Source organism: Aotus nancymaae, unplaced genomic scaffold (assembly GCF_030222135.1).
Source record: "Aotus nancymaae isolate 86718 unplaced genomic scaffold, 86718_ANA_hifiasm-v0.15.2.pri h1tg000002l, whole genome shotgun sequence".
NCBI classification, from domain to species: domain Eukaryota; kingdom Metazoa; phylum Chordata; class Mammalia; order Primates; family Aotidae; genus Aotus; species Aotus nancymaae.
In genome coordinates, this window is record NW_026988413.1 from 11,908,741 (window position 1) to 11,929,107 (window position 20,367).

Below are 20,367 nucleotides of genomic sequence, written 5' to 3' on the forward strand. Positions count from 1 at the left end.
CAACTTGAGGTAATTCTGGTATAAGGAGTTAGAGAAAATTCTGGGTGAAAGAGACATCCATCTTTAAATCAAAAGTATTTCCATGGAAGCATTTCTGGTAAATTACCGTAAGCTCCTAGAAGATAGGGACCTATATCTCCAAGGCTCCATGTTTTTGTTTTGATTACTTGTCTCGCTATAGGTAAATATTTACTTTTGTACCATGTTTTATATTTTTAATTTTGTGTTCCCTGTTTTAAGGAATAGAGTCTCCCTCTTTCCCAACCCCTAAACAGCACTATGTAAGTATCCAGTCTCTAACACCTTGCTTATGGTGTAAGAAACATTCAGATTGTGCGTGGATATGGATGTGAACTAAAGGTATATATGAACACTTGTGGGAACAAAATGACAGAAAGAAGATACGTAGAATACTGTATTAAAAGGGAAATTTTAAAAAAATATTAAGGATGGAAAAGGATAACTGCTTTCTTCTATTAGACCTTTCTCCAGAGAAAAAAGTCAAAAGCAAAGCTGTCAAAGAGATTCTACAGTAGCTCTCTAGACATGACGACAGTCCAAAGGGCTCCTCAAGGGAAAATCCAACGATGGGAGGCTCCTTCTTATGGTGAGGACACAGAGGAGGTCAACTACTCCCCAAGTGCCTGAATTTGGTCATCAACTCAATAGCAAGAATCCCAAGGGACATTTTTCTCTCTTGTTTAGTGTTTCAATAGCTTTTTTTAAAATTAAGTCACTTGAGAAGAATTTACATAAAATAAATGTATTCATTTTCAGTGTGCATATGGATGAATTTTAGAAACCACATATACCATCCCAACTAACACTACATTCAAGATGTCGAACATAGTATATTTTTGTCATAATGAAAAGTCTCAACTTATGGGTTTTGATGTGAATTTCAGAACAGGGTAGGCTAGCATAGTCAGTGGAAAGCTTCAATCATTTACCAATAATTTCTGAGCACTTGGCCACTGGCAGACTTTTTACTGGGTACTAGGAATGCAAAGATAAAAATGTAATAAGCCCTGACTTCACAGTTAAATGGGAACTCAAAGTCTTATGGGTGAAATAAGTAGAGACACTGACTCTACTACAAGCGATCAAAGCGGAGGGAGTTTGGGATGTGATCAGTGAGGATTAAAAACTGTATAACTATTTGTCTGCATAGAAGGGGTGCAAGAATAGAAAAGGTGAGTGAGGACATTAGCCTACATGTGCCAGGAAGCAGTCAGGAGTAATGGTGAAAACTGAAGTAGGGCATGGACAGCTTCACAAATGTGTGAATGCCATTCTTCCAAGTCATAATCCAATAGGTGGAAAGTAATACGTTGCTTCCACTGAAATACCTTCTTCATTACGCTTGTAGAGGAGGAGTAGACATGGTGACCTTGTCATGGAACTATCCATACCTTAAAGTAGGCATGGATATCTACTGGTAGAAAGAATTCTATCTTTAATGGTTTCATACATACAATACAGAAAAAAATGGCATGCATACAGCTCATAAACTTTTATTTTTCAAACTCTCAGGTGCCTAGTAAAAAGGCAGGGGAACTAGCTGGTGACAGATTTTTGTCCTGTAAGAACCTCACAAATAATTCTCAAGTGTTGGAGACTGATTGGATGCTTTAATTAACCTGCTATAGGACTTCCAACCTTCTCTATGCCTCCTGTCTACTGAGTTTATTTTGTGGATCTCTCTGTTTTAAATAGAATGGACTTTTTCTGCTGTTGTGGAGAATGGGTGAACTGTTCATCAAACTTATTTTATCTTCTTCTTAGGCATGGATTGGGGTTATATTTTCTAGGACCTTGGCAGTTAGGTATGGTCATATGACTGAGTTTTAAATAAATGCATTTCTTCCAGGAATGACTCTTGAAAACTCTCTGGGCACAATTCTTCATATTTCTTCAGTCTAGTACAGATAAGCATGGTAATCCTAGAAGCCACTGATAAGGATTCCATAGACGTTGGGGAAGTAAGCCAGAGTCCCTGAATTATGGCTTTGAAAAGAGTTACTAACCAAGAGTACCAGTTTTGCAAATGAGCAAGATACACTTTTCTATCGTGTTTGAGCCATGACACATTTAGGGATTTATTTTTTAACACTTGTTGCCTTAAATAAAATAATGTGATTACTAAAGGAGAAATTTGACTTGGATTTGAAAATAGAGTTTTCCTCTCCTTACACAAAAACGTGGACTGTGGAAAACTAATAACTCAAGAAGAAATTAAACGTGCATTATATTCTAAGAAGTCAACACACTTAAGCCATACGTTTCTTTCAGGGGGTGAGATATGAGGCATGTGTTTCTACTCTGATATTCTCTATGCTTGGTAGAAACTGGCTTCTCTGAGTAGTGCATCTTTACTTCTAGGTTAGGTCAATAAAATGTTTTGAAAATACAAAAGTAAATTACAGTCATCACCCTGATCACCTAACATTGAAAGAATAGCTACAACATCTTGACTCTTAAGGAAGTTTCAGGTTGATGCAATCTATTCTTCTACAAGAAGAAATTGGGGCCGGGTGTGCTGGCTCATGCTTGTAATCCCAACACTTTGGGAGGCTAAGGCAGGTGGATTATTCAAGGTCAGGAGTTCAAGACCAGGCTGGCCAACATGGTGAAATTCCACCTCTACTAAAAATACAAAAATTATCTGGGCATTAGTGGCATGCACATATAAACCCAGCTACTCTGAAGGCTGAGGTAGAAGAATCTCTTGAGCCTGGGAGGTGGAGATTGCAGTGAGCCAAGATCGTGCTTGGCTCGTGCCACTGCACTCCAGTCTGGGTGACAGAGTAAGATTCTGTCTCAGGAGAAGGAGAAGGGGAAGGGGACGGGGAAGGAGAAGGGGAAGGGGAAGGGGAAGGGGAAATTGCCACCTGGTTCTAATGCCTCTGAAAGCACTTTAATTCAGTTACCTTTTTGACACCTCATGGTATATTTGGACATGCATAGAAATGACACTTTCTGTGTTAGAAATATGTTTCACAGCTAAAAATTGGACGATGATCTAGTATCTAAAAAAGTAGAATTAAAAAATTATTTTCATGTTAAATAATATTTACTGTTTGCTTCATAAATGGAGGATGTTAGTGAATAATTACTGTTTGCTTCACAAATGAAGCATGTTAGTGAACAATTAATTCTCAAGTGATCGTTGTTTACAGATAATGGAAACCTATATTCACAATTCACTTTGACTTTCATAGATATAGCTTTCTATTTGGAAACTTCTCTGAGGTCTCTTGACAATTCATGCTCGGAAATAATTGAATATGTGACATATTTCTAAAGATAACTGCTGATTTCTGATTGACTAGATAAATAAATCAGAAATTATTCAATGGAAACAACAGTTGGCTCCAAGTCCTACACAAAGGGCATGCATTTTTAGCTTTATTACTGCTCACAAAATACTTAAGCCATTACAATTAATTTAAATTTTCCTTTAGGCCGTCGATTTCCTGATGTTTTCAATTTTATTTTACAGCAGAAATAAACAGTATGAATGCATGAGTTTTCTTATTATTTTTCTCTATTCACTTTTTGAATAAATAGTTTTAAAATTAAGTAATCTCAAGATAAAAATATGCATTTGATTATAAATTTTAACAGTTTGAGTCACTTTGGGCCTTTAGCTATTTAATAAATTTAATAATTTAGTTATTTAATAAATTTAATAAAATGGATACATTTATTTATCAGTGGAATCTGTGCATACATAAGCTATATATTTGTGTGTGTATTTATATAGACATGCACACATATGTGTATATGTTTTTATATATATACACATACATATATATATGTATAAGGTAAGAAATACTTAAGAATTTGAAGATTAGTTTTAAATTTTTCAATGAAAATATTTTAAAAATATGTGATAGCCCATTTCCTTTAGTAAAACCACTCTTTGAACGTGCTTTAACTTTTTCTTGTAAATGTTAAAAGCACTTTCATATATGTAATAATTATATTAACATTAAATTCTGCATTATCTCTGTGACAGGTTAAAGATGACTGCACATTTATTTGCTACCCCTTCCATTGTCAAGTAGAGTCCAGTTTCTTTTTTTTGAAACTTGCTTCCCTAACAGAATGCAGCAGAAGTGATGTGGAATGTCAGAGATGAGGCTGGCAGAGACCCTGCTTTTTTTTTTTTTTTTTTTTTGAATTCCCTTGGAACAGTGGCTCTGAGGCAATTCAGCAGCCATGGAGGAAGTATGACACCCAGAACTCACCATCCCACAAGAAACCCAGGCCACCTGGAAGATGGGATGAAAAAGGGCAATGAGTCACCAGACCTGTGAGTAATAAATCCCTCATCTGGAAAGTAGATTCTCCAGTTCTGACTGCTCTCTGATGTTCAAAGACCTTTTCTACTTACTCTGATCTGAGCCTTTATCGTGAGTAACTGAAACAACCAGAAATCACACTGCTAGATAAATGGAATATACTCAACAAATGTGAGAATAATTTATATGATAATTGGTTATTGAATAGCACCTTCTGATCATTGCTTATATCTTACAGGCAATTTAATTGTATTTTAGACCTTAGAAACATTAAAGCATAATATCACTTTTCTCCAGAAATTTGCAGCACAATTATATTTGGGCTAATTAAAAAAAAAAAAAAAAGGATGAGGTCCCTGTACTGGCCTGGACACATAATATATTACTAGCACTTATTGCCAATAGGTGAATTTAAAAATTGTAGCTGCCTTGGCTGGGCGTGGTGGCTCACACCTGTAATGCCAGCACTTTGGTTCGTTGAGACAGGTGGATCATGAGGTCAGGAGGTCGTGAGCAGCCTGACCAACGTGGTGAAACTCTGTCTCTACTGAAAAAATAAATACAAAACTTAGCCGGGTGTGGTGCCTGAGGACCCAGTTACTTGGGAGGCTGAGGCAGGAGAATCGCTTGAACCCGGAAGGAGGAGGTTGCAGTAAGCTGAGATCACGCCACTGTACTCCAGACTGGGCGACTGAGGGAGACTCTGTCTCAAATAATAATAATAATAATAAGGCAGCTGCCTTTAACATTTCCCCTCACTTTTGCTCTACTACCCTAATCCAAGCCACCATAAAATCACCACTTGCTTTTCCTCCAATAGCCGAGTATGCCTCAGGGATTTTGGTTTTCCTGTTCTCTTTCAATGAAAAGTTTAATAACCAGATATAGGTATGGTTTGTTTCTCACTTCACTGAAGTATGAGAAAACCTTTTCTTGAGCACTCTAAATGAAATACAGCCCTCCATGCTTCCATTATTCCCTGTCCATGTATCATACTTTATTTTTCTTCATAGCACTTATCACCACTTGACCTATTTTAGTAATTTTTATACATACTTTTGATCATGTGCTCTATGAGAAAAGGGTTTGTTTTATAGCCACCCATATCACCATCTTCAAAAAAGATACAGGAACTTTGTGATGTTTCCAGAATCTCAAAGCATGCTTGGCATATTACTGGTGATAAGAGCATACTTGTTGAATCAATAAATAACATATTTTAATGAAGAAAATATTTTAGTGTAATGAAGAAGAAAGTTGGAGAAAAATAAAAAAAATCTAAATTATGGAGGGCATAAAATTTGGGAAATAACTGTACACTTTGATGCAGTAGTAAATGGAGACTCGTTATATAATGCTTAAGCAGGGAAGTAATGTGGATATTCAGGACAGCAGTTGTATATAGAATGCCTTCAAGTTAGAAGAATCTTAAGTTAGGGAAGGAGGTCGGATAGAAAGTGTCACAGTAATAATAATGTGTTAAAAGGAAAGGTTGGTTGATGAGAATATAACTGACTAAAATATCATTAGAATTTGGTACATAACAAGAGAAACTAACATAATAAAAATTGAAGCTGAGTTTTTCAAGTGAGAATGACTAGCAATATATTGGCAAAGACACTTGGGAACATTAAACTAAATTAGAGCCAGCAAGTATTTATTTAATATATGCTATGTGCAAGACTTATGCTGGACTCCCAAAATATATTTAAAAAATGAGTAAGATGAACACTCACGCTTGAAGAAATACTGGGCAAAGATACAAATGGGCAGCTAGCCTCCATATATGTCAAATATAAGCACAAATAAAAAAGGAAAGAACAGAGAAGAAGAAATAATTTCCATAGCCACTTGTGAAGAAGGTGGTGTTTTTTGTTTGAAACATGATAGGTTAAAGTTATTTTTAAAATGGTCTGATTGTAATTTTGGCAAGGAGAGTAAGTCTTGTTATTAATCATCGGGGAAATGCAAATTGAAATGACAATGTAATAGTACCTCACATCTGTTAGGGAAGATGTCGACAACCATGTGGAGAAGAGGGAATCCTGGTGTCCTGCTGGTGGGAATGTAAATTAGTGAAGCCATTATGGAAGTTTCTTAAAAATGAAAAATAAAACTACCATGTGATCCAGCAATTCTACTTCTGGATGTGTGGTCAAAAGAAATAAAATCACTGTCTTGAAGAGATATTTGTACTCCCATGTTCATTGGAACATTTGTTCATGATAGCCAAAATAGTAATAGACATGATAGAAACAACCTAAGTGTCCCTCAGCAGATGAATGGGTAAAGGAAATGTGGTATAGAAACATTAGAATATTATTCAGTCGTTAAAAAAGGAAACCTTACCATTCGTGACAACATGGATGAATCTGACAGACATGTGCTGAGGGAAATAACCCAGGCACAGAAAGACAAATATTACATGATCTCATATAGACGTGGAGTCTAAATCAAAAGCTAAATTATGTAGTAACAGAGAGGAGAATGGTGATTAGGAGCTGGGAGGCTGGAGGATAAAGGAGATACTGGTCAAAGAGTACAAACTTTCAGTTATAAAGCAACTAAGTTCTGAGGACCTATGCACAGCATGGTGACTAGCTAATGATATATTTTATATTTGAAACTTGCTATGAGAATGCATTTCAAGTGTTCTCACCATACACACACACACACAAAGGTAACTTTGTGAATTATGGATGTGTTAATTAGCTTGTGGTAGTCTTTTCACAATGTACAAATTTATCAATATATCATTTTATTTTATTTTATTTTTTGTTTCAAGTCTTGCTGTGTCGCCCAGGCTGAAGTGCAATGGTGTGATCTCAGCTCACTGCAGCCTTTGCCTCCCAGGTTCCAGCAATTCTCCTGCCTCAGCCTCCTGGATAGCTGGGATTACAGGTGCATGCCACCACACCCGGCTAATTTTTGTATTTTTAGTAGAGATGAGATTTCGCCATGTTGGGCAGGCTGGTCTCGAACTCTTGACCTCAGGTGATCTGCCCGCCTCCATCTCCCAAAATGCTAGGATTACAGGTGTGAGCCACCATGCACTTTTACACCTTAAATACATTTTTTTTGTTGTTAATTATACCTCAATAAAACTGGAAAAACAAAGGAGAAAATATTTCTTGGAATAGTGGTCCCCAACCTTTCTGGCACCAGGGACCAGTTTCATGGAAGACAATGGACAGGAGAGGATGGTTTTGGGATGAAACTGTTTTATCTCACATCACCAGGCATTGGTTAGATTCTCATAAGGAGTCCGCAACCTAGATCCCCCGCAGGTGTGGTTCACAATAGGGTTCGTGCTCCTATGAGAATCTAATGCCACCATTGATCTGACAGGGGGCCGAGCTAAGGCAGCAATGTTCACTTGCTCAGTACTCACCTCCTGCTGAGCAGCCTAGTTCCTAACAGGCCATCGACCAGTACTGGTCTGTGACCCAAGGGTTATTGACCCTTGTCTTGGAAGATACAGATTAAACTGAGAAAAAACTTTAGTCCACTACACATCCTGTAGTCACTGTCAGCTAGTGTGAAAATCTTTCCTCTAACGGATACCACATCCTTTTGTGCCTCTTTCTAGAAATGTTAACTTCTCTTGTTCTCCTTATGTTACCCTTTCTAATATCCTAGATACCAATGCAAAGTCTTGAATCTTAGGTCCTGCCCAATTTATTTCATGGAATAAGGTTCCTAATCTTTTTACTTAAAATAGGACATGCTTAATATTCGTTTTGTTTCTGTATGAAAAGTTCACTTTAGTTAAGAGGCCATTTAGTCATCCCTTTTTAGTACAAAAGCCACTGAGGGTTAGCTAGTTTAAAATTATGCCACCATAAAAATTGACCTTCAAAATGCATTGGACATTTATAGCCTTTTCCTTTGTTGATAAGCAATGAAACTATGAATGGACTGCTTGCTAGATGAGCTATAAGTCATAGATGTGGCTTTTTAAATTTTAATTTCATTTGCAATATTTCAGGAGTTACAGTCTATCATAGTTGTGAAATTTTGCAGAATGAATAGAACAGAATCTGTGTTTATCAAAGTTTCATTGTTTCTGTGCAACCAGTTACACAATTGTTTTTATTACTTAAGAGCTGCCTTCTACCAGCTACCTGATGCTAATTTTCTTTTAAATTTAGTGGTTTAACCAATATAATCATTTCACTGTGTACAAAAAGGTATATAGCATATTGTTTACAGTACAATCTACTATTTGACTAGTTCAGACTGCTCTTAAATCAAGATTTTCTGTTGGCTCCACTGAAAGGAATGAAACCATGGAGCCCTATAAATATTAAAGATATTCTTTTTTTCTCCAAATACCCTTGAAGAATTAAGTTTAGGGAATTAGTGAAATTTCTCCCTTGATCCCTGCATCCCAGTGAGATTTTACAATCTATATTATTACCATGTCAGATTTTACTACTTGCACTATAAAATAAGTGGCACGATGATCTTGAATGTTGTACAGGGCAATTGTTCCGTTTTTATACTTTTCTCTGGGGGAATAAAAATATATCAGACTACTTACTTGTATAGGAAGAGAAATATTTTCTTTTACATGATTGACATCAAAAAATATAATCAATGAAATGTGAATTTCCTTCCATAAGTACTGGACATCCAACTGGCAGCATGGTAACCAACTGGTTACATAGTTAACAAATTTGGGATCAAGCTGTTTAAATCACAAAGCAGACAGTAAATTAGTTCTGTGAGTTGGCTGCCAGTAGTGCTGCCCAGAGCTGTCGTAAGTTAAATGTAAAAAGTCATCACTCTTTTAATCCATGGGGCTGCTTTTTTGGTGGCAAAACCTTGATTTGTGTATGTACCTCTTCTTCATAAATGTTTCATGACTTGGTCTTTTTTTCATTTGATAAGATACATTAAAAATCTCTTAATGATAAAAGAAATAGTTTCCTGTGGCTGTGATGTGTCATCAACATACACAAAATTGCAAATGGGATATTAAATGCTCAATTACCTCAATTTTATAACACAAGGAACAGTACCATGAGGCATATGACAGTCTTGTGCTACATGGTTTGAGGACTGTTTGAATTCATTTACCATCAGCAAATGATATCCACTGTCGTGCAACTGATTCACCACAGTTCTGACATGGAATAAAGATTTGGTAGCATTCAGGAAAGAGATCTGCAAGGCTAGCTCCAAAACCTTGAAATACATCAATTCTCTCCAAAAACAAGAATAATAGTTTATTTGTTTTCTGAGTCATGTGTATACAAATGTGTGAAAAATTAATGTAAGTTTCTGTCCACTGGTATCACTACAAATAAGGTTTTTCCTCTGACCTTATCAAGAGTCTGTGTGTGTGTGTGCATGTGCGTGCGTGTGGTCTTTAGTAAAATAGGATTTTGAGGAACTGAACAATGAGAATATCTGTTAGATCTACCATGTCTGAGCATTGCATTAAGCTTAATAATTACCTATAATTGTAGCCAGAATCATAGATCTTAATAGATCTGGTTAGAATATAACTTTCAGAGGTTAAACAATGTGAACATGGAAATTGATATTTTTCTAGCCTGAGCAACTCTTTTGAAGATTGGTAAGTAAGCTCAGTTTGTGGCCAGATGGATACCTAAACAACATCTTAATAAACATGTCTGATGTCACTGTATCACACCATAGTTAATCTTGAAGTTAATTATTATTATCTGAACTGTGTGCACATAATGTGTCTTGTTGACCCAATTTAAATTTTAAATGTTTTTATTGAAAATGTGTTAAGCAGGGAAAGTAGAAGGGAAAGAAGATGGAAGGAAACATGGAAGTAAGGAACTGATTCATTAAATACCTACTGTGTGCTAGTCCTGCCTATGTTCACCTCCACATTTATATTTAATCTCTGTCTCTCTCTCCCTCTGTTTGTGCGCATGTGTGTGTGTGTGTGTGGGGGGGTGTCCATCTTTCTGTCTGTTTACTCTTCAGTTTCTCAACTGGGATTCTAAATAGAAATTATAGAGAAAGCTACAAAAACATACGTAAAACATGACAAAAGGAAAGACAATATTCAGTAAACCATATGCAGCTGAATATTCTAGGTTTTCATTGACCAGAGAAAAATCTGTATGCTAAATGGCAAAAAACATCATAAGTTGAATATATTTGCTTTGATTCACAAAGTTGGAAATATGACTTTTTTATTACTTCTTAATACTGTGCATACGTTGTAGATTTTAAGAAACTTATGTTTTAACTTTTAAAAAATCATCAGGATTTTTCTATTTTCTAATTGTTTTACATTTGATGTTTCACAAATATAAATTAGAAGTATATTGTCTGTAATCCCAGCACTTTGGGAGGCTGAGGCAGGAGGATTGCTTGAGCCCAGGAGTTCAAGACCAGCCTGAGCAACATAGTGAGGCTCCCTCTCTACAAAAATACCAAAAAATTAGCTGGTGTAGTAGTGTGCACCTGTGGTCCCAGCTACTCAGGAGGCTCAGGTGGGAGGATCACTTGAGTACAGGACATAGAGGATGCAGTGAGACATTGTTGTGCCACCGCAATCCAGCCTGTGCAACAGAGTGAAAACCTGTATCCAAAAAAAGTATGTTGTCATTTTATCATTTTATTAAATAGCGATCCATGATTTTTGACTTCCTATTTTGTTATACCAAAATTGTATATTCATACATAGTTGATTTTCAAGTTTGCTTTCATTTTGGTTTTGATCAGATAGTTTTATATCAGCACATGTATATATATGATTACTCTTCCAAATATTTTTGTAACTCTCCCTGCTGAAATAAGTTAGTTTGGGGAAGAACAAAGGAAGAAACTGTTTCAAAAGTTCATGGTATCATTAAAAAGGGGAATATATACTTATCAGAAAAAGCAAAGCAATTAAAAATAGAATAAAATGATAGATGATTCAACTTTAATCAAAGAACCGTGGCTGAAAGAAGTCAGGAATCAACCTAATACTGAAAGAAAGCAGAAATCCTCTGCCATCTAAGTATTTTTACTACCTCTATAAAAGTGCAAGATACTATTAATTTCAATTTAAACAAGAAACATGGGGGAAACTTCCCTTAGAGTGGGTAGGAATCACAGCACAAAACTATCACTGATGGTGTGTCTACTTATGTACCTTCACGGTCTGAACTGAATGAGAGCTCCATTGGTTATAATACCCTGTGATAACTCTCTCTACTTAGGTTTCAGATCTCTCAGGCTAAGTCTTTTTTGTTTGTTTGTTTGTTTGTTTGTTTTTTGAGACAAGAGTCTTTCTGTCACCGAAGCTGGAGTGCAATGATCTGGGTTCAAGCGATTCTCCCACCTCAGTCTCCCAAGTAGCTGGGATTACAGGCACCCACCATCATGCCCAAGCCTTGTTCTTTATTTAAGGCTATTTTAAATTCAAATAATTTAGTAATTATTATTTGCCACTCTAGGGAGTGGCGAAAGCATGAAATCTCTTGAAGTCTTCTGAGAATTAGCTTACCAATGCACAGTCCTTATGAGAGAAATGCCTTTAGGCCATATGATGAGAGATAAATACTTGGGACAAAAGGAAGCCAGGGAGAATAGAAAGGGATGTTCATTATATCAAAGATAAACTTTATTAACTTCATAATTGCACTTAGGGTCAAGTGATACAGAGAATGGAATAATTTTAATAAATGATGAATTTATTATGAAGTAAAGAATTCTATGTGTTCCAGATAATCAGTTTTCCCTAGAAATCTTCAAAAGTAAGAATAGTTAAAAGCTATTCCTTCAGGCTTTTCTGTAACAAATGTTTATTTCGATGCCTCCCTAGAAATGTGCTTGTCTTAGAGTTTCTCTTAGAAGAGCAATATCTCTTCCTGAACAATGTTGTTTATGGATCTACCATAGATCCATATTATGGTTAATACCGTGCATCTATTTTATGAATTTTTATTAATGTGTCTATTTATGTTACGTATGGATGCAAGGATGTGTAGCATAGCGGCACCCTCACAGTTTCGTTTGTTTTGATTTTGTCATTTTCATGCATTTATAGCAGTTAACTTCCTTAACTGTTGTCCTTGGTCTCTGTCAAAATCAGTACTGTAGCCTCTGTTTGGTCAGCACTATGCTCTGAGTTTTTGATCTCAAGAATAAAGATATTGCATAACACCAAGAGACAGAGATCAAAGATTTTACTTTCTTTTATTCCCTATCAATTACAATTTCAAGTACTAGCCAGAGCTTTGACAAAGAAGCTTTAGACGAAGCATAATTAATGAAAAGGGAAAAAATAACATTCTCAAGAAAATACCTTTCAACATTGCTTGATCACATGCATAATGAGGACTCTGGTATATTTTGCTGAAGAAAAGCAATCAGATATTTTATCCCTTCAATTTCCCATGAAAAGAAAAGCTTCTTACATGGCATTTCCAAAAACTTTAGGTAACATTTAGGTAATTTTTCAGAAAATATTCCCACAGACATTAGAAAGAAGATGTTTAATTAGATGGTGTATGAGGCTCTTTTGACTCTAAATATCCAAAGACTCTGATGATGCTATATTATCTGAAACATTTAAAAGGCTAGAGATAGTATTTTGCAGGAAAATGACTCATTTTTATTTTTTCTAATGCTCATCAACTCCTCTCTCCTACTATAGTAGAAGCAAATTCACACCCGCTGCTTTCCAATTCATACCCCATTATGTATATTATACAGTACACCACCCACTAGAATCAAACGTTCTATTTTGGTGTCAATGTCATGAACACCACTTCTGTTATTATCTGTTTTTGTGTTTATGCCCTGTTTTCTTTCCCCACTGTACTTTCATCTATTCATTCAACAAATATTGACGGAAGATCTACTGAGTGTCAGTTACCATCACAGCCAGCAAAAAAGAATGAACAATATCCTCTTATTCACAGGAAAAAAAAAGGTCCTTAAAAATAAAACAAAGAGGATCCAATAGATTTCCCAAATTTAAATTTGTATGTTTCATTCTGAGACTGTTGTACCTATGAATGAAATAATTCTAAAATACAACCATCAATATTTGGGAGAAAACCTTCCCTGAACATTTGCATAACTGCTACATTTCCAATGAAAACATTATGTTTCAAAAAATCATAAAATACCTCCAAATATTACGCACATTTTTAATAGGCCAGCTGAGGTACTACCAAAGCTCACACATCTGAGCTAGCTGTCCCTTGCCCTGTTAAAACGTGGAAAGGGGAATTCTTTACTGGGAAGCAGGCAATGTCCTTTATCTGACAGTGCATATACTGGCTGTTTCAGGCAGCTATCAGCGACATGCCCTAAAATGTGCTGTCACATGCCTGTCACTGCATTGAAACCACTAGTATTAGCCTTAGGCAGAATAAAAAGTGAAGGGTACCTCATGTCTTCCTTCCAGCCACCCCATTCCAGATCCCTTTGTCCCTACAAATTTATTTCCATGTGGCCTGGCCATCATGAAGACTCAATGGTCTATGACCTGTGGTAAAACAATGGAATTATTTTTCCCAGAATATTTTTGAGTATTTAAATGATACATCTAAAAACGTAAAAAATTTAGATTACAAAGGAAAGAATTTCAGGTCTTACGTAAAATTGCTGTGAAAAAAAAAAACGAGCCCACTAATCCCACATAGGGGCTGCTATCTATTCTAGATATTTTAAACTAGATTATTTGTGCCTTTGTAACAACAGATGAAAAATATTTTCCTTCTTGAGATGCTAGGCATCCATACTCAGAAGAACATCTCTGCGTGTATGTTGTGAGTAGAACATCTCTTTTCTTAGCTTTGTCCATCACTCCCTTGCACCACGGTATGTCCTGACTTACAGCCATGCCGCTTTATTCCGGAGAAAATCACACTGAGATTCAGTCCGACAGACATTGTGCTGAATGAAATAAGCCAGTCACAGAAAGGCAAATATGACATGATCTCACACAGATGTGGAGTCTAAAGCAAAAGTTAAATTTGTGGTAACAGAGAGGAGAATAGTGATTGGGAGGAACTGGGGCTGGAAGAAAGAGGAGAGACTGGGCAGAGTGCAAAGTTTCAGTTATCAGATGAGTAAGTTCGGAGAATCTATGTACAGCATGGTGACTAGTTAATGATATATTGTATACTTGAAATGTGCTATGAGAATGCATTCCAAGTGTTCTCACCACACACACACACACAAACACACACACACGCACCCCACAAAGGTAACTACGTGAATTATGGATGTGTTAATTAGCTTGTGGTGGTCTTTTCAGAATGTACAGTCTGCTGCAGCCACTGTTATTTGCCACATTCTCAGTCCAAGGTGCCTGTTAGGATGTAGCACTTCAAAAAGTAATTCAGTAGCCTGCCTTTGCTCTCAGCCTGGAGGAAGTTTCAAGCTCAGTGAAGCACTCAGGCAAACTAAGCAGGAAGGATCTGAGACCCAGACGGTGAGTTCTCTCCGCTCCAAAGGCTCAGAGGGAAGTTCTCGCGTTTAAAGTGAAAACAGGATAGCATGGCATAAATCTTTCTTCTTCTTCTTCTTCTTTTACTATTATACTTTAAGCTCTGAGATACACGTGCAGAACCTGCATGTTTGTTACATAGGTATACACAGAATGGCACTAATCGTTCCATCACTAAAAAGTAAAACAAATAGAAAATGCCCCATTTTAATTATTTCAAAATGTCTATCTTATTCTATGACAATGAAAATACTCCAGAGGATATAATGCCCCATTTAAGTACTTGATAACTTGGGGTTTGTTTTATTTTGTTTTTTAATCTTTGTTTCACTTTGGCCACCCTATTTTATCCCTCTGTTTTCCTAATAAGTGTGTCATCATCTTTAAGGTAAAAATATTATTGACTAAAATCACATCATGTTGCATTATAACTTACCTTATGTTTTTGAAAATTATGAAATTGGTCTGCTAGTCTGTTTGTAAACACTGAAAAACTTGGTAGAGCTTCTGATGAGAACTCTGGAACAAAAGTAATTTGAATAGCCCTAAATTGATATGTATTCTTAAAAGATATTGTATCTTTTATTAATACATATTTATTAATTGTTCAGAAAATCTTAACAATATTTCCTTTTTTCCTTGTTCCTTGGAAATCAAACCATTCAGAAAAACTTTTATTTTCTTCACATATTGGCGATTTTTAAAACTCTAATGTTTGAATGCAGCAACTCACAGAAACTTGATTGAATTGTATCAGTGGAAATAGAAAATCCCTTTCTTTATTATTTTATACTTGAATAATCAGATGACTACTCCCTGCTATGTTTTGGTCAATTAAATCAATGCCCCACTTTGAAAGCCACACGAGCTATCTCCAAACCTTTAATATACTTAAAGCAAAGAAAAAAAATTAGTTCTGATCATAGAATCAGATTCCTAGGGGAAGAAGGGAAAGATCAATTCATGTTGTAACCCTAACATGAATAAACGAAACATTTCAAAGATTCCTTCTTCTTATGTATCATATTCTGCCTCAGTGTAATAATGAATTTATCCAACTTGTTCCTGAAAGGAAAGAAAGTGACCTATTTATACCTCTTAAGCTGTAGGCATTATATTTTTGCATTAACATCTTTTTTGGAGTATACCTAACACAGCCACTCAACAAAACTATACAAAACAGAAACAAAACCTCAAACTGCAGAGGTATAATATCTGAAAAGTTTAGGTTATAGCTATAAAAATTTTAAAGTTAAATATATAATGATTTATTATTACAAAAATGACAATTTGGAAGCACGATATAAACTTTTTTTTATTGTACTTTAAGTTCTGGAATACATGTGCAGAACACGCAGGCTTGTTACATAGGTATACACGTGCCATGGTGGTTGGCTGCATCCATTACCCCAACATCTACATTAGGTATTTCTCCTAATGCTATCCCTCCCCTAGGCCCCCACCCCACCAACAGTCCCTGGTGTGTGATGTTCCCCTCCCTGTGTCCATGTGTTTTCATTGTTCAACTCCCACTTATGAGTGAGAACATGCAGTGTTTGGTTTTCTGTTCTTGTGTTAGCTTGCTGAGAATGATGGTTTCCTTTTTAATGATATAATCCTCACCAACATTTTAAACAACTTATACCCAGGGCCTTTACTTTGCTGCAATAATGGAGAAAATATATTAATTCAGATGTCTATTTCCAAATAAAACCATTAATGGAGTTGTAATGATTTTTGTACTAAAACTGGGGTGAGGGGATGACAGTTACATTATTTTGCTTACCTGTGAAGTACATTAGAGAAAATGGGCATGCTTACTGTGTAAAATCAAAAGAAGGAATTCGCCTTTTCCTCCCTTCATGTAGCAGAGCTATGGTGTCATTCAAAGGGGATATTAGTCAGCAGCTGACAACACAGCCATGCCCAAATGATTGGAATGCAGACACAGCCCAGACACTTGCTGTCCACCTACATGAGATCAGCTACACAGAAAACTGTTCTTATTAACACATGCTAAAATTAAAAAAATTAGATTCAATGCCTACTCAAATTATTTAATGTTAATGAACATCAAACAGAATAATCAATTCATATTTGAAGGGAATCACATCTTAAATATGCATCCATATGTTAAGTCTGGCTTCAAAGAGTATAAGAAATCCAAACAATGTGAGTTCAAATTTATGGGATGTACACTTTTAACACATTTGCTAAAGAAGTGAGTTGAGTATATTTTGTGTTCAGCATTATTTTCTAACATTTTTTTGTCCAATTTGTACCCCAGACTACTAAGATCTCTCTTGTTTTATGAGAAAGTCTTATTCAGACACATGGATTCAGGCTTTTGCTACTATATTTAACCTTATACTAATATGATAGCCTCTGAAAATGATGATATGACAGTGAAATCCCTTAATCAGTGTGTAATAATAAGAAATCTTTTTTAAAAGTATTTTTAGTTCTGTGGATCTATATACATGACTAAGAGTACAATAGCATTGATGTATTCAAAATTAAATGCATGCTAAGAAGGAAAAATTATTATTTAAGTCTCAGAAAGACATTAAAAGCCTAAGAGCAGTAAATGTTGTTTGACGTAGAGGATAAGGAAGGTTGTGTGATGCCACATCTTATCATGGAGAACAAAAGGAGTGAGGCGTTCGAGACCAGCGCCTCTAGAACCAGGTTGCTGCGGTTCAGATCCTACCCCTAAGACGTTGTAGCTGTGATGGTGCAAGTTACTTTAGCTTTTATGCCTTAGTTTTCTCAACTGCAAAATGAGATAATAGAAGCATCTGTCTCCAAGGACTGTTTTTAGTTGTCCATCAGTTATATTTAAAAAGCATTCATAAGAGTTAAGATTATACATACATATTATATATTACATTATTTTATTATATAGGATTATTATATATAACATTTCTATATGTAAATTCTAATGTATCCTAATAATTTACATATGTAAATATTCAGCTATTGCCAAATATGTTACACAGATTCTATACACTCCCTCTACCCCCGCTTCACCATTACTCCAGTTGAGGAAATACAGCATTCACTGTTTTAAAGGTTTCTTCATCTTTTCTCTCCTGAAACAAGATCTGTTTATTCTTTTACATATACGTGCATTTTGCTTTAGGTGTGTGTTTTCCAAACACAGATTGTTTGTAAATAGGGAGACAAGGCATTAAAATAATTTGAACAATTATTCTAAATATTGAAGACTATCTGTTTTTATTTCATAGGAAAATGTGACAGTATGTGTTTAATCATTTTCTGAAACCTCTAAGACATTTTCTAAATTTTTAAGTGATATATATTTTGTCTAATTTGACCTGTATAATGTATTGACAACGAGGTAACATTGCATTTTTGTTGGTATGAAAATAAGATCATCTACACTGATAAGATTGTTTTAAAATGAAAGCTTATTATTTTAAAACTTTAGTAGACTTCTCAACACCTCGGTATATTCTTTTAAATATAAAAAATACAATCAAAATAGAAGTAAATATGTAAAACCCTGATCTATTTTGCTTCAGATTTCATAATTGTTATAATCACTAGTTTACATCAATAATAGTATGATAAAAGTATTAATTTCATATTTTTATTGGCAATAATACCGCACAAAACAGTTTCACATTGCTTTGAATCAGTTAACTGTGTATATTTCTTCAGGGAAAGATGACATGTGTCACGTTAGCTCGAACTTCTGCGTATTCTTTCTGCCAATATAACAGCATCAGTGATGGCATAGCATGTTTTGATCCAATACAGAAGAACCAATTAAGAAAGAATAGCTCTAGTTTTTAACTTGTTGTAGAAAATGGAGAGGTTTAGAAACCTCCTATTTTAGAAAACAGGATGGCTAACCATGGAAACAGAACAGTTTAATTGTATTCGAGGCAGACTGAGATGAAATCAGTACTTTCCAGATCATGTGATGAGTGCCTATTTGCTAGAATAAATTGCTACTGCTGAAAGAACTATACAAAAGGAGTGTCAGAAATGAAAAAAAAGAAGGAAAAAACACTCTCAGGTACAACATGCAGGAAAAGAAAAAGAGGGATTTATTTCTCTTTACACTTGACATTATTGTCAAATTATACAAAGATTCTCAGAAAGATTAAACAAAAATACAGGGCAGTATACTGGATTCAGCCTGCCTTGGAACTTATATTAGAGCTTAGTATAGATGATTACCTATTTGCTCATGTTGTTTGAATAATTATAAATTTTTTAATGATTCTTATAAAGCCAACTGCTAATTTCTAATTTTATTGCCTTATATTTATAAAGAACATTATAATCAAAAATTTCAATTATTATGACAATCAGATATTAAAATACGTATGAATAAACAAAAAGGGACTAAGAAAATACAAATGTTTATCGATCTTCATAACTCTGTGATGTACCAAGTTGTGGTATTATCCATCATGGTAAGTGGTACATAACAAAATTTTCTGTGAAAGAGTTTAGTTTGAGTGATTTGTAAATATGTATTGACTGAAAATAAACAAGGCCCCTATGGCCCTGGATTCAATGTCCCTCCTCTGATGGCCTCCCTTACGTGGGTGAGAAGGGCAGCAGTGCCCCTCTGATGGAGTGAAGGCTCTTGGAAAGAGTAGAGGGGTTTGGAGAAGCCACACAGTGATTGGAGTAGTAGTTTTTATCTAAAAAAAAAAAAAAAAAAAACTGGGCCAGGCACTGTGGCTCACTCCTGTAATCCCAGCACTTTGGGAGGCCGAAGTGGGCAGACCATGAGGTCAGGATATCGAGACCATCCTGGTCAACATGGTGAAACCCTGTCTCTACTAAAAATACAGAAAAAAATTAGCTGGGCATGGTGGTGTGTTCCTGTAATCCCAGCTACTCAGGAGGCTGAGGCGGGAGAATCAGTTGAACCTGGGAGGTGGAGGTTACAGTGAGCTGAGATCATACCACTGCACTCCAGCCTGCGTGACAGGGCAAGACTCCGTCTCAAAACAAAACAAAACAAAACAAACAAGCAAACAAAAACCACACACACACAAACCTGAAGGCATTTAAAACTTCTGTCACACAGGACAGAGTTATAAATATAAAACATCCTGTTTATCCTTTGAGTATACGTATCTTATTGACGTCTGTTAAATATGTTCCACCATGGAGTCTAGCAGCTTCTCATAACCAAACAGGTTCATTGACGTTATCTCCTACCACAGGTGGATTTATGACATGATTTTTTTTAATACATAATTTTTTATTACCCCAGGGGTTCCTAATTCCCAGCCCTATGTTTTGGCTTAAGTCTTTTATCTAAATAACCAAGATGACCCTGACTTTGTCTCTACTTGGCTCATCAGTATCCCAAACAGTGATATGTCTGTGAGTTCAAGACTGCAGGGTTAGTATTTGCATAAAAGGGCTCTAATGAGACACTTACTGACCTTGCATCATTGTTCAGCCTCTTTTCTCTCTCCTTTAATTTCTAAAACTGACAAGAAAGGGAAGCACCAGGCTTTATCTCTTTCACTTGAAGATCAACAAAGAAAAATAAAATAAAAATGTTATGAAGTGACACGAGGTATGTAGGAACAAAAAAAAAGCTGCTTTCAAAATACATTATCA